Genomic DNA, 12,071 nt, shown 5'->3' on the forward strand with positions numbered 1-12,071 from the left:
CAAAAGAGCATTCCATCTTCAAAGACATTATAAGTTAACATTAACGATTACAATATAGCCCAGTTGGTAGAGCTGATTAAGTATGGATTGATGCGTTCAGCCTGTCACACTTGGCCCGCTATTTAAGCAGGTTTGTCATAAAAACATATTAAAATAGCGGGTAGTGGATAACAAAAATAAGTCCGTTAAAATTAATGAGGGGCATGGACTAAGACAACTTTAATAACATAAAAAATTGTATACAACTATAAACTAACTATTTTCTTACGAAGAAACTTAAGCAAAACGAAGTTGAGCAAAAAAAAGTTCATAAACCTATTATATTCTTAGGTGATTTTGTTTAGGTGAACAACCGTTTTTTGTTTAACTTTGAGCCTGCGGGTAGGCTCGTCTATTTAGATGGGTAGTCTTGGACAATAGAATCAGGTCCGCTAAAATGGATACGGGTAATAAAATTAGGCTCCCGGACAATTTTTTCAAGTATAAGCTCGTCCGTGTCTGGCCCAAACCCGCTAATGATCACCTCTATGTTGTTAGTAGGTGATTTGTAAGCACCACTTTAAGTCCTCAAAGAGGCCGGTGGTCTACCCTAATCTTGAATTGGGTAAGGCCTACCTATGAACCTAAACTTTTATGTAAAAAAAAAATTATTTTCATAAAAAGGATCATTTAATTATTCAATGCATTTTATTTAATGGAATTGTAATATACAGAATACAAAATAGTGAAAAAAATAATTTTAGGTCTATTTCAGCTAAAATTGGACCACACCGAATATTTTGGGTTTGATCCGGTCCAAGACCAAAAGTTTTAGGCCCAACCTTCAAGCCCATATAAATTTTATTTTTTATCTTCGGTCTGATTCAGTCTTAGACCAATGCTCAATTGTTCACCCCTAGTTGTAAGCATATAGCGTTGGTAGAACTTCATTTGTGGTACGACCTTCTCTTTGTAATATCTTTTACACTCTTCTTTACATTTTTTTTTGGACAACAATGAACTTATATTGAAAGAAAAGTTCGATTACAGACACAAGCTAACCAGTGACTAAGCTAACAGATCAATACATATGATTGCTTAGTAAACTACGAACTGAAGTAATTGTGTGAAAAACTTCTATGGGACTGGCGCATGCGTCGCCAGAATTGATGATAGTCGTTTGGAAGGGGTGAGGAAACTGATTGTTTCATCAGTTTGTTTCAGCGCATCTTGCATAGCTAGGAGTAGGGTGATTGCTGCAGCCATAAAGTAGGAAGATGCCCGAATAGACGAACTCATCGGAGATGTAGCAGAGTTATTTTGGCTCCACTGACTTCAAAGACGCCTGTAGCACGTGTCTTTTTGATAGCTGTTGTATAGAGACACATGCTCGGACATTTGGAGACTAATTTGTAACCAGTGGAGTCTCGTTGCTTAATTTGTGAACCACGGGACCCAGGTGATATGTGGGAAATAGAATCTAGCAGACGTTGCATGTGAAATATCGATACAGGGTTAGGAGATTCATCGTTGAAGACGATATTATTGCGATAAAGCCAAATCGCCCTAATAAGGCACAAGAATTGCAGGAGTTGCCTTTCGATGTGTGGGTCGAGTGATTGTAAGTATTGTATCATGTCTGTCAACCATTGACGGAAGGGAATTTTGGAGGTTAGGCTTTACATTCAATCCAAGGGAGCTGGCCTTCCAAATATGTTGTGTTATGTCACAAGATCAAAATAAATGATCTGCTGATTCTGGACATATTCCACACAACAAACAAGTGGGTGAGATGGTCATCCCGCGTTTAGAAAGGGCAGTTTCTTTACATAAATCTCAACCTGACTAACATTGAATTTTGTTGTCATCTCGCAAATGTAAAGCATATTCATGAAGTAGTCAAGACACATTTATTGTCCTTCGGAAGGACCCGAGAATTTTTCACACCACAAAATGTAAGACTCGCATTTTGTGAGCAATATCGCATAAAATTGGTGGCATGATCTTTGCAGTGGATATATTGTACCGTAGAAAGGTAGTTGAATCAATCTAAGCTCAGGTTAAGACTTAAGACACTTAGGGGACGTTTTGTTCAACAAAGGGAAAGAGAAAAAGAATGAGAAAGGGAAGAAAAGGAAATAAATGAAATTACCCCAAATTTAACTACTTGTTTGGTTACTCAACCAAGGGGAATAAGAGTTCAAGCAATCCTAACAACTACCCACCTATTTTCTCCCCTACTACCACCAATAATCACTGTGACACCCTGCGATAATGCGGAAAATATAACTAATAAATTATGAAAGTTTTAAAGCTTTTTATTACTAGTTAATGTTTAACATGCGGGATTCACTAAAACTCGATGGAAAGAAAGTATGCGGAAATAAAATAAAGGTTCATACAAACCCGATAGTCAAAACTGGGGAAAATATATCCCACGAATGACAAGACAAAAATAGATAGGTTTAGCAAAAAGATAAATAAAGTCCAACGGTCAAGGTACTCGCTAGCTCACACATGTCTTCACCCCATAAATACACCAACTAATACCTGTCATTCATGAAAAAAGGAACGCCACAGTCAGTGGGGAGTAACTCAAGGTTCTCCCAGCCACATTATATCAAAATAAACATAACAAAGAATTCAAATAAGGCAAGGCATAATAAATACGGGATACAATTCACTTGAACAAATAAGCATGTGATCATTCATGTTACAACTATAAGAGAAAGCAAGATAGAATAGCAAATGAGCATCTCATAGGCATATTTAAATAAGTGAAGTAAAGGAAAGAACATAGATACGGTTAGTTAATCACAAGCACGAATTCCAATGATATGTGACATATGCGATTATCCAAATTACACAAAACTAGTACTTAAGTCATGCGAGATAGATAAATGAGTGGTCAATCATCGCAATACATATAGATGAAAAACATAGCCATTACTTTGAAAATCTTCTAGCAAATATGGATGTGGCTATTAACATCACATGCGTACTCATGGCTTGCATCTCACCATAAGAACGGATGGGAGCATCAATCCCGGCGATCATATCGCAACTAGAAGGCTTGCATCTCACCTCTAGTGTTCGATAGGACAAAGACTCTTACATTCAACCACATAAGACGTAAACTCTCGTGTAGAAAGACATATGCCAATGACCATAACCAAGCAAGACATTTACTTGTCTAAGACTCAATTCCTCCTAGTAGGACGATGATAATATATAAGGTCCTAGTCTAAATCTGGCTAGACTCTCGGGAGGTACTGTAGCTGATTCGACAAGCGACACACGTTTCGCATCCAAGATTCGATCGATAGAACGGAAGTCGAGTACCCCGAATTCCGCAGAACGGCACGAAAGAGGCGGAAAGAGCATGAGTTAACCAACACTTGGCAGAACGGCACAAGTAAGGTGTAAAGATAAGTCAAGCAAGAAGGCATAACATTATGGCATTTTCACAAGAATACGACTCATTACCAGTAATAACCCATAAAATAGAAATATACTAAGTCATTTCACATTTTCTTGAAATATGATGAAAACATGAAAAGGGGGAAGTAATAACCCATAAATGAAATATACTAAGTCATTTCATATTTGTATAACATGGCTAAACATTTTATTTCATATTTACAAGTTACTTGAGCTTAAAATAGAACAAGTGATAGCAAATGAATTAAGTGATACGAAATACGAGATAAAACGTAAACAAACAAATGAGAACTCAAATATGAAGTATATAGCATCATTTCATACTTTCCTATCATGAATAAACATTTTATTTCACATTTACATGTTACTTGAACAAAGTATAAACAACCGATAACAAATGAATTAACTAATACGAAACACGAGGCAAAACGTAAACAAACCAAAATCCGAACCACCCATAAGCATATACGAGTCAACAAGGGAAAACTTGGGTCATGATACGAATAAAAACCATAAACAACCATCATAGACATAGGATATATATATTTATAGAACTTGAAACGGTAAAACGGTCGCCATTTACTCATACGGACTCCGAATCGAGTGATTCAAGTGGCTAAATCACTTAATTTTTCGACGCTGATCTAACTAACATAGTTTCAGGGGTGCTGGAAGTTGTCCCAGTCAGATATGGTAGGTGTCCCGGCCGGTACGGGTGAGGGTTAAAGGTGGCTTTAAGACGGATTTTAAAGCATGAATAAGACGGTATTTTTCCCATACAAGCAAATCAATTCATACATGGGTATATACTTAAGATGTAATTTAACCAATTTTCTCAAAACAACAAGAAGGATCGACCCAAAATTGTTCCACAACTTAGCTTGGACAGCCCTTTTACCATGGTGCAAAAACAGTTTGTGCAACCATTTTGAGACGAGTTTTTAAGCATGAAACAAGACGGAATTCACCCAAACAAATGACCCAATTCCTTCATGTATATGTACACAAAATAGGTGCTAACAAATTAGCTTAAATCGACAATAAGAACAACACGATGATAGGCTATCGTACACCTATGCAAAGATAATTATCCTAGACACAAATTAATGTAGTAATAGGGGTCGAACACAAGGAGACGGGAATTGCGTTATGATATGCTATGAAGAGATTTCTATCAAGGTCGATTTCGTTTGGTTTGATTTGTTGTTTGGTTTATTGACTAACAAATATTAAGATGTAAACTATATGATAAAAGGGAGTCTAGGGAAGTCGGGTCGCACATGCAAAGGTAAATATATGATTATGTTAAACTCGGTAATAACAACATTGTCAATTGTTTAGGCTTAGAGACACCCACCTTACGATATTAGTGTCAACCATAGTCCGGGTCCTAGAGAAACTCTCGTTTATGACTAGGTCGTCTTACTACACATGCTTAGTCTAATCCGATTCCATGCCTCTCGACTTTTAGAACGAATTCACAAACTTAATAAATGAATAAGGCCTTTAAACAAAGATTAAACGTGACGATGCAAACATGTGATAGAAATAATTTGACAATATTATATCAACCTAATTTATCATTTTACATATTTGATTTTGCATGGCTTCCTAGCCCCTAGACTAAGGAATTTAGCTACTCAAGACGAAATGTAAACTATAAACTTTGTTGTAAGAAATGAAAGACATGCTAATGGAAATGATGTAAACTAAATGGTAAAGCATATAATGTAAGACTAAACTATGTGATATAAAAGTGCTAATGATGAAAACTATGCGATAACTAACAATGGAAACGTAAACTAAACAAACTAGAATTAGAATTACCGAATTGGAAATGAACTTGCAAGGAAGAACAAAGTAGAACCAAATGCTTGAATATATAAATAACCAAATGTTTAACAATCAAATGCTTAACAATATTGAAAACACAAATGAAAACTAATGAGAGAATATTGCTTAAGGCTATTATAGAGTATGAAAGACGTGAAAAGAGATATCCCCAATGACGGATTAAGGCCCCTATTTATAAGAAAATAGAGGCATAACGTAAAATTCCAAGAGAGGGTGAACCCCGATCGGGGTTGCCAACCCTGATAGGAGGCGTGGTTATCCGGTCATTTTGGCTTCAATTCTCGTTTTAATGCTCGAGGGATCCAATGTCCTTGCTTTAATGCTCCCTTAATCACCCGATAATGCCTCTTAATCTTAGCATCCAAAGCTCCTTAGCATCCAAACCTTCCATCTCAATTTGGACTTCCATTTTGGGCTTGACTTTGCATTTGACTTCATTTGTAATTCTTACTTCAATCCATTAAATCTTCATGCAAAAACCCATGCAACTTCAAACACTTAGTTCAATACTTGCTCTTGCTTATCTTTTGCACTCTAGCTTGCCTCTTTGTTGGATTTTAGCTCTTAAAAGCTTAAACTCCTTCAAAACATATGGAAACAAGCAATTGCAACTAGAATAACAAATATTAGCTCAAAAGACTATGATAAGTGCTAAATGACATGTAAAATGGAGCTAATATAAGGGGTAAAACTATGTAAATTATGCACTTATCAAACTCCCCCAAGCTAAGCCCTTGCTTGTCCCCAAGCAAGAAACCATATCCCATCAATTGCAATACCCTAAAATAAGCTAAGCATAATGATTTTAAAAACCCGAAGCAACATGGGCAGAATAAAGCAAGAACGTGGATGAGATTTACATGACGGCATAGCATGGAAAACTTGAAATGAACCTTTAAGCTCTTGCATGATCTTTTGACTTATGGACTCTCACGGTGCACTCAAACTCTTTTATATGTGAAAGGACATTTTTGTGAATAAACACTCGACTATCCTCGACTTATAATAATGTGCCCGCAATCTATTATGGTAATCAATCAAAACTAGTAAGCCAAAACAATCAAATGCAAGCATGATAAAGAAGCCAAATGGGTAGGAATAAGGCAATATGTAATGGGTAAGAAAGGGGAATAAATGAATTATGGATTGTGGAGCTAATGTCAAGCTAGCAACAACCAAATTGTAAGGATGCTCAATCCCAACTCTAACCCAAATTGTAATTCAAATCATAAATAAACTCTCCAAAATATGTGAATAATGTATGAGAGTTCCTCACATCAACCTCTTCTTCTCTTTTTTTCTTTTCAATTCATAATTCTTTTTTTATTTCATTTCATGTTTTTTTTTTCTCATTTTTCTTCTCATCTTTTTTCTTTCTCAATTTTTCATTTCAATTCATCATTTTTTTCTTCATTTTTCTTTTTCTCTTTCTCATTTCAGTATTAAGACCAAACTCACATGATATTCCAAACTTTGAACCAAATCCCAATTGAGCACCCAAACAAAGCTACTAGCTCAACAAGGTAGGCAAATTATAATGTAGCTAGGGATAAATGTTTGTGAGGGGTCAAGAAGGCAATTATTATCATGTGAATGGCTCCAAAATGCTATAACAAATGAATGCATGTTTATAAAGAGATGACATGAGAACCATACTTGTGCGTTTTGATGAAACACATATCATAAATTGGATGTAATGCAAGTCATTGGTCATCACGAATTGTATTAACACTTAAGCTCAATTCTCGCACCATTTCCATCATTTCTAGTCTAGAGGGTGATTGAACACTAGAGGTGGAATGTCATGCTTGAGAGAGTTGACCTACCTCATGCCGCTCAACGGTGGTACGTGTCTCACCTCGTAAATCTAAGTGGTAAGTAGGTCTAGTAAAAGGGGCACTCCCATGATAGGGCTTAGTGTGAACTAAGGCCTTAATTTCTTTCTTCTCTTTAGGTAGACTAATAGAGTCTTGCCTACCGATTTTCCAAACCATGTTAGGGTGAGCATCCCTAAACCAATTGTAAGAAAGAAAATACTCATAATCTAGCCCAACCCCCTTTTCCCTAGACATAAGCAATGGTCTCAAGTCGGTATTTTCTTGGTTGAATCTACACAAGTGGTGAGCAATCTTTGTACCAAACCTCCTAAGACAATACAACTATTCTTTGGGTTACATTGTTTGGTCAAGTGGACCGCAAAGTGGTAGAGAATGTTGATCCCCCAATTATCATCACCATTAACATTTAGAAAAGCACCCAAAATCTCCACCTCAACTTTCCTCACCGAATGAGGCTCATTTCTCCCAAAAAAGGTCTACCCCATAAACCTTTGCCAAACCCGAATGTCAGGGTAGTGTATGAATTGGTGAGGGCAATAGTCCCAACTTTGTAAAGGGTAGTGAGAAACGGCATTCCATGTCAAAACTGGGTTATAAGACTCGGGTGATTCAATAGGTAAGTCTTCATGGGGCAATTGGAAGATATTAGCAAAGTCCACTAGGTCCATCTTATAGTCATCATTAAACAATCGGAAAGTCACAAAAAGTACAAAACCGGGTTTCTTCGACTTATGAAACTCAAAAGAGCTAAAGAACTCAAGGGTGAGTTCGGGAAAGGTCTTATAATCCATTGTATAACAATGTTTCATACCAAGGTTTTTAAACAATGTCTTAACATTCTTTTCAATTCCAATATTGTTCAAAGAAGATTGGTTAATGAATTAGTCGGTTTCATACTTTTGCTTCTTAGGATGACCCAATTGTCATATTACTTTTGACAATTGAAAATTACTCCGGGAAAACTCGGATCATGCCATTCCGGGACCTCTTCCATTTGCACATCCTTTGCAGCCCGGGAGGATTCCGCATCATTCCTTCTCCTCTTAGAAGCACCTTGGGTAGGAGGTCTTCTTGGTGCCATTTTTCTGAATTTTAAGACAAAAATTCATCTTAAGGCAAACCAAAATTCATCCAAATAGACATAATAGAACAAATTAGTTACCTAATTCATACTATAAACATGAACAGAGCATACTACAATCAATTTCTAGTACAAATAAGCACAAAATCAAATTCCCCCAATTTGAGTTAGGGTTTGCTAAACTTGATTAAAGGGAAGAAAACTTACTTGATGATGTTAATGGTTGATTGAATCTTGCAAAATGATGAAGAAAGTGATGTTTTCTTGTGATTTTTAGTGAAGAAATGTGAAGAAAATGAAAGGAGAAGAGTAGAGGAGTACCGTCGGGTGTATGAGAATGATAGAATGAAATTCTATTTTTTTACCCGTCTAAAACAGCAGCCAAGTGAGTAGGAATCCATGTCCCCGATCGGGGTTGACCGGTCCATCGCCTATTTTGCCTTTGCTTCCATATTATATTAATTCCGTCCCGTTTTTCGAAAACTACGTCCCCGAACGGGGTTCTTGCATGGGGAAGTGTGCTATTTTCTCCTCTAAGTCTCTTTTCTTCATTTTCACCTATAAATCACAAAAACAAACATCGTCAAGTCGAGTACTTTATTTCTAATCTACGAAAAACAGTAAATTGCGGAAAATTAAAAACAAGAAATAAATAAAAGCAATTAAAAAGTTTGGGTTGCCTCCCAAGAAGCGCTGGTCTAACGTCCCGCACGACGTAAGAAGCTATTTGATCAAGTTTCGTCATTGCGCTTGCCACCAACCGAGCTCCATTTCATAGCTACTTTTGCATTCCGCAACCATTTGAAATTGTTTAAATAAAATTTACTTTTCTTTTTGGCACTCTTAACAATAGTGCCCTTAGCATTGTCACCTACAAAACAAACAACACCAATATCGTCCTCCAATGGATCCATCAGTAAGGGTCCAAGTGTAGAAGATGCATTAGTAGAGTCCATAGTGCTAAATAAATAACAAGACTCTTGTAACATTGGGCTTCTAATGGTGTTGTTCTTGCTAAAGGTAACCCGGTCATTACCCACTTTTAACGTTAACCTCCCATTTTTCACATCAATTAACGCACCCGCGGTGTGTAAAAATGGCCTACTCAAGATAATTGGGGTTTGTGAGTCCTCAGCCATATCAAGTATGAGGAAGTCAACGAGTATGAAAAACTTACCAACTTTTACGGGCACATCTTCTAAGACACCTAAAGGCCGCTTTAAAGAACGGTCCGCCATTTGCAATGTGATATTTGTGCATTTTAGAGCACCCATGTTAAGTTTTTCACAAATAGAATAGGGAATGACACTCACACTAGCACCTAGGTCGCAAAAGGCCTTATCAATGGTATATGTGCCTATAGTGCAAGGAATAGAATAGCTACCGGGGTCCTTAAGTTTCGGGGGAGACTTATTTTGTAAGAGTGCACTACACTCTTCGGTGAAAGCAATGGTCTCAACCTCATTGAAGGATCGCTTCTTTTAGAGGAATTCCTTCATAAACTTTGAGTAGTAAGGGACTTGGGTAAGTAGTTCAATAAATGGGACGGTGACTTGCAAATTTTTAACAACTTCCAAAAACTTGCCGAACTTACCTTCCTCCTTGTGCTTTACGAGACGATGGGGAAACGGTACTTGAACAACTTCCTTTGGAGGAGCATCCTCCAAATCTTTTACTTTTTCTACTCCATTAGGAGCATCCACCTCTTTAGAAACGGCATCACCCCCCCTTAGCATTAGGAGAGAACTCCTTGTCAACAATCACCTCGTCACTTTCTTGGGTACCAAGCTTGCTCTTTCTCTTAAGCATCAATAATCGGTGAGGAAATGACACACGATCCTTAACAAGAGGCTCTTCACTAGCCTTCTTTTTGTCATTTCCCCCAAGCTTAGGCTTTTTAACAACCACTTCGTCATCCAAAGTCATGGACGGTCCATCATAGCTCATACCACTTCTCAAGGAAATAGAATTAACGGTCTCGTGTGGTTGCGTGCCTTGGGGTGGTAGTTGACCGATTTTCCTTTGAGAGCTAGAAGCGGCTAGTTGAGCCACTTGTTGCTCCAACATCTTGATTGCGGCATTGTGAGGTTGATCATTCTTTTGTATTTGAGCCAACAATTCCCTTTGAATTTTGTACTATCAAGCCCTCAAGTTTACCTCCTCCTTGGTTGTTTTGTTGGCCATTTTGTGGTGGGGGTTGATTTTGTTGGTAATTTTGTTGAGGTGGCCTTTGTTGGTTTTGATAACCCGGTGGAGGGTTATACTTTTGTTGTTGAGGGACATAGGTATTCTGTTGTGGTGGGGGTTGAGGGTTAAGCACATTGTTGCTATTATAAGACAAGTTCGGGTGGAATTTTGAATTCGGGTTATATGTATTTGAAAATGTACCCGGTGGATAAGAACTTTGTCTAAGAGCTTTAAAAGCATTTACCTCCTCAATAGTAGCTCGGCAATGAGCGGTGTAATGACCCGCACCTCGCAACCATCATAAACAATGATTTGACTTGTAGAAGACACGGCATTGAGTTGTTGAAGAGTATCTCTAGCATCTCGTTCCGCCAATTGTTGTTGGAGTAAGGCAATTTGAGTTAACAAGACGAAATTGTCGGAGGATTCTTCTTTACCTTTGAGTGGCACACTTCGGGAATTGACATATTGTGCGTCATGAACCGCCATAGATTCGATCGTGGCATGAGCAATATCGGTGTCAATTTGATCAAACCACCCATTGTTGGCGGAATCAAGTATCCTTCGGGACTCGGCACAACATCCATTGTAGAATGTTATAGCTAGAAACCAATCATCTAGCCCATGATGTGGGCATTGTGTTTGCAATTCTTTGTACCTCTTCCAAGCCTCATATAAGCTCTCAAGAGCTTGTTGACGTAATCCGGTGATTTGGCTTCTCAAGGTTTGAGTTATCTCCGGTGGAAAAAACTTTTGATAGAACGCAAGAGCCAATGTCTCCCAATTGGTGATTCCCAAAGCGGTGCGGTCAAGGCTATTGATCCAAAGCTTGGTCTTGTCCTTCAAAGAGAAAGGGAAAAGTATTTCCCTTATTTGGGCTTGAGTGACGCCCGTTTGACGGATCATGGAGTAATAATCACAGAAATTTTGCACATGCAAATTGGGATCCTCTAAAGGACTTCCCTCAAATTGCTTCCTCTTCACAAGGCTAATGAAAGCCGGTTTGATCTCGAAGTCCGGCGCGGTAATTTGAGTAGTTGTGATACCGGCCGAAAGCATGGCCGCGGTGGGCTTTGAGTGATTGGAAAGTTTCACCATCTTTTTAGTAGAAGATGGTGGTGGTGGTGGAGATGATGAACTTGAAACCTCCTCCTCTTCCAGAATTTTTAGATCGTCTAAGTAAGACTTTCTAGCACTTTCAACTTGTACGGGAGAAGAGACTTCTTTCACTTCCCTCCAAAAACGCCATCCTCTCCTAAAGGTTTTCTCGGGATCGGAATCCGGTGAAAGTAATTCTCCACTACGAGAGGACCTGGGCATAAGACAACGATTTCTAGAAAAAGATAAGTAACGGTCTCGAGGAACAAGTGTTCCTCAAGACAAAAGACAACAAGATAAAAACCGACAATTCAAAACGCAATAAAACCGTGCTCCCCGGCAATGGCGCCAAAATTTGATAGGCTTATCGTGTACCTATGCAAAGATAATTACCCTAGACACAAATTAATGTAGTAATAAGGGTCGAACACATGGAGACGGGAATTGCGTTATGATATGCTATGGAGAGATTCCTATCAAGGTCGATTTCGTTTGGTTTGATTTGTTGTTTGGTTTAATGACTAACAAATATTAAGATGTAAACTATATGATAAAAGGGAGTCTAGGGGAGTCCGGTCGCACATGCAAAGGTA

General features: G+C 38.1%; 1 non-coding gene across 1 annotated transcript; it reads left to right on the forward strand.

Moving 5' to 3' along the window:
* Nucleotides 1-10,999: 10,999 nt before the first annotated feature.
* On the forward strand, nt 11,000-11,107 carry LOC141624250 (small nucleolar RNA R71). Its single transcript, XR_012534060.1, has one exon. It is a non-coding gene; the product is annotated as a small nucleolar RNA R71 (small nucleolar RNA).
* The last annotated feature ends 964 nt before the right edge of the window (nt 11,108-12,071 follow it).

The sequence above is a fragment of the Silene latifolia genome, chromosome X (genome assembly GCF_048544455.1).
Source record: "Silene latifolia isolate original U9 population chromosome X, ASM4854445v1, whole genome shotgun sequence".
In the NCBI taxonomy this organism is placed as follows: Eukaryota; Viridiplantae; Streptophyta; class Magnoliopsida; order Caryophyllales; family Caryophyllaceae; genus Silene; species Silene latifolia.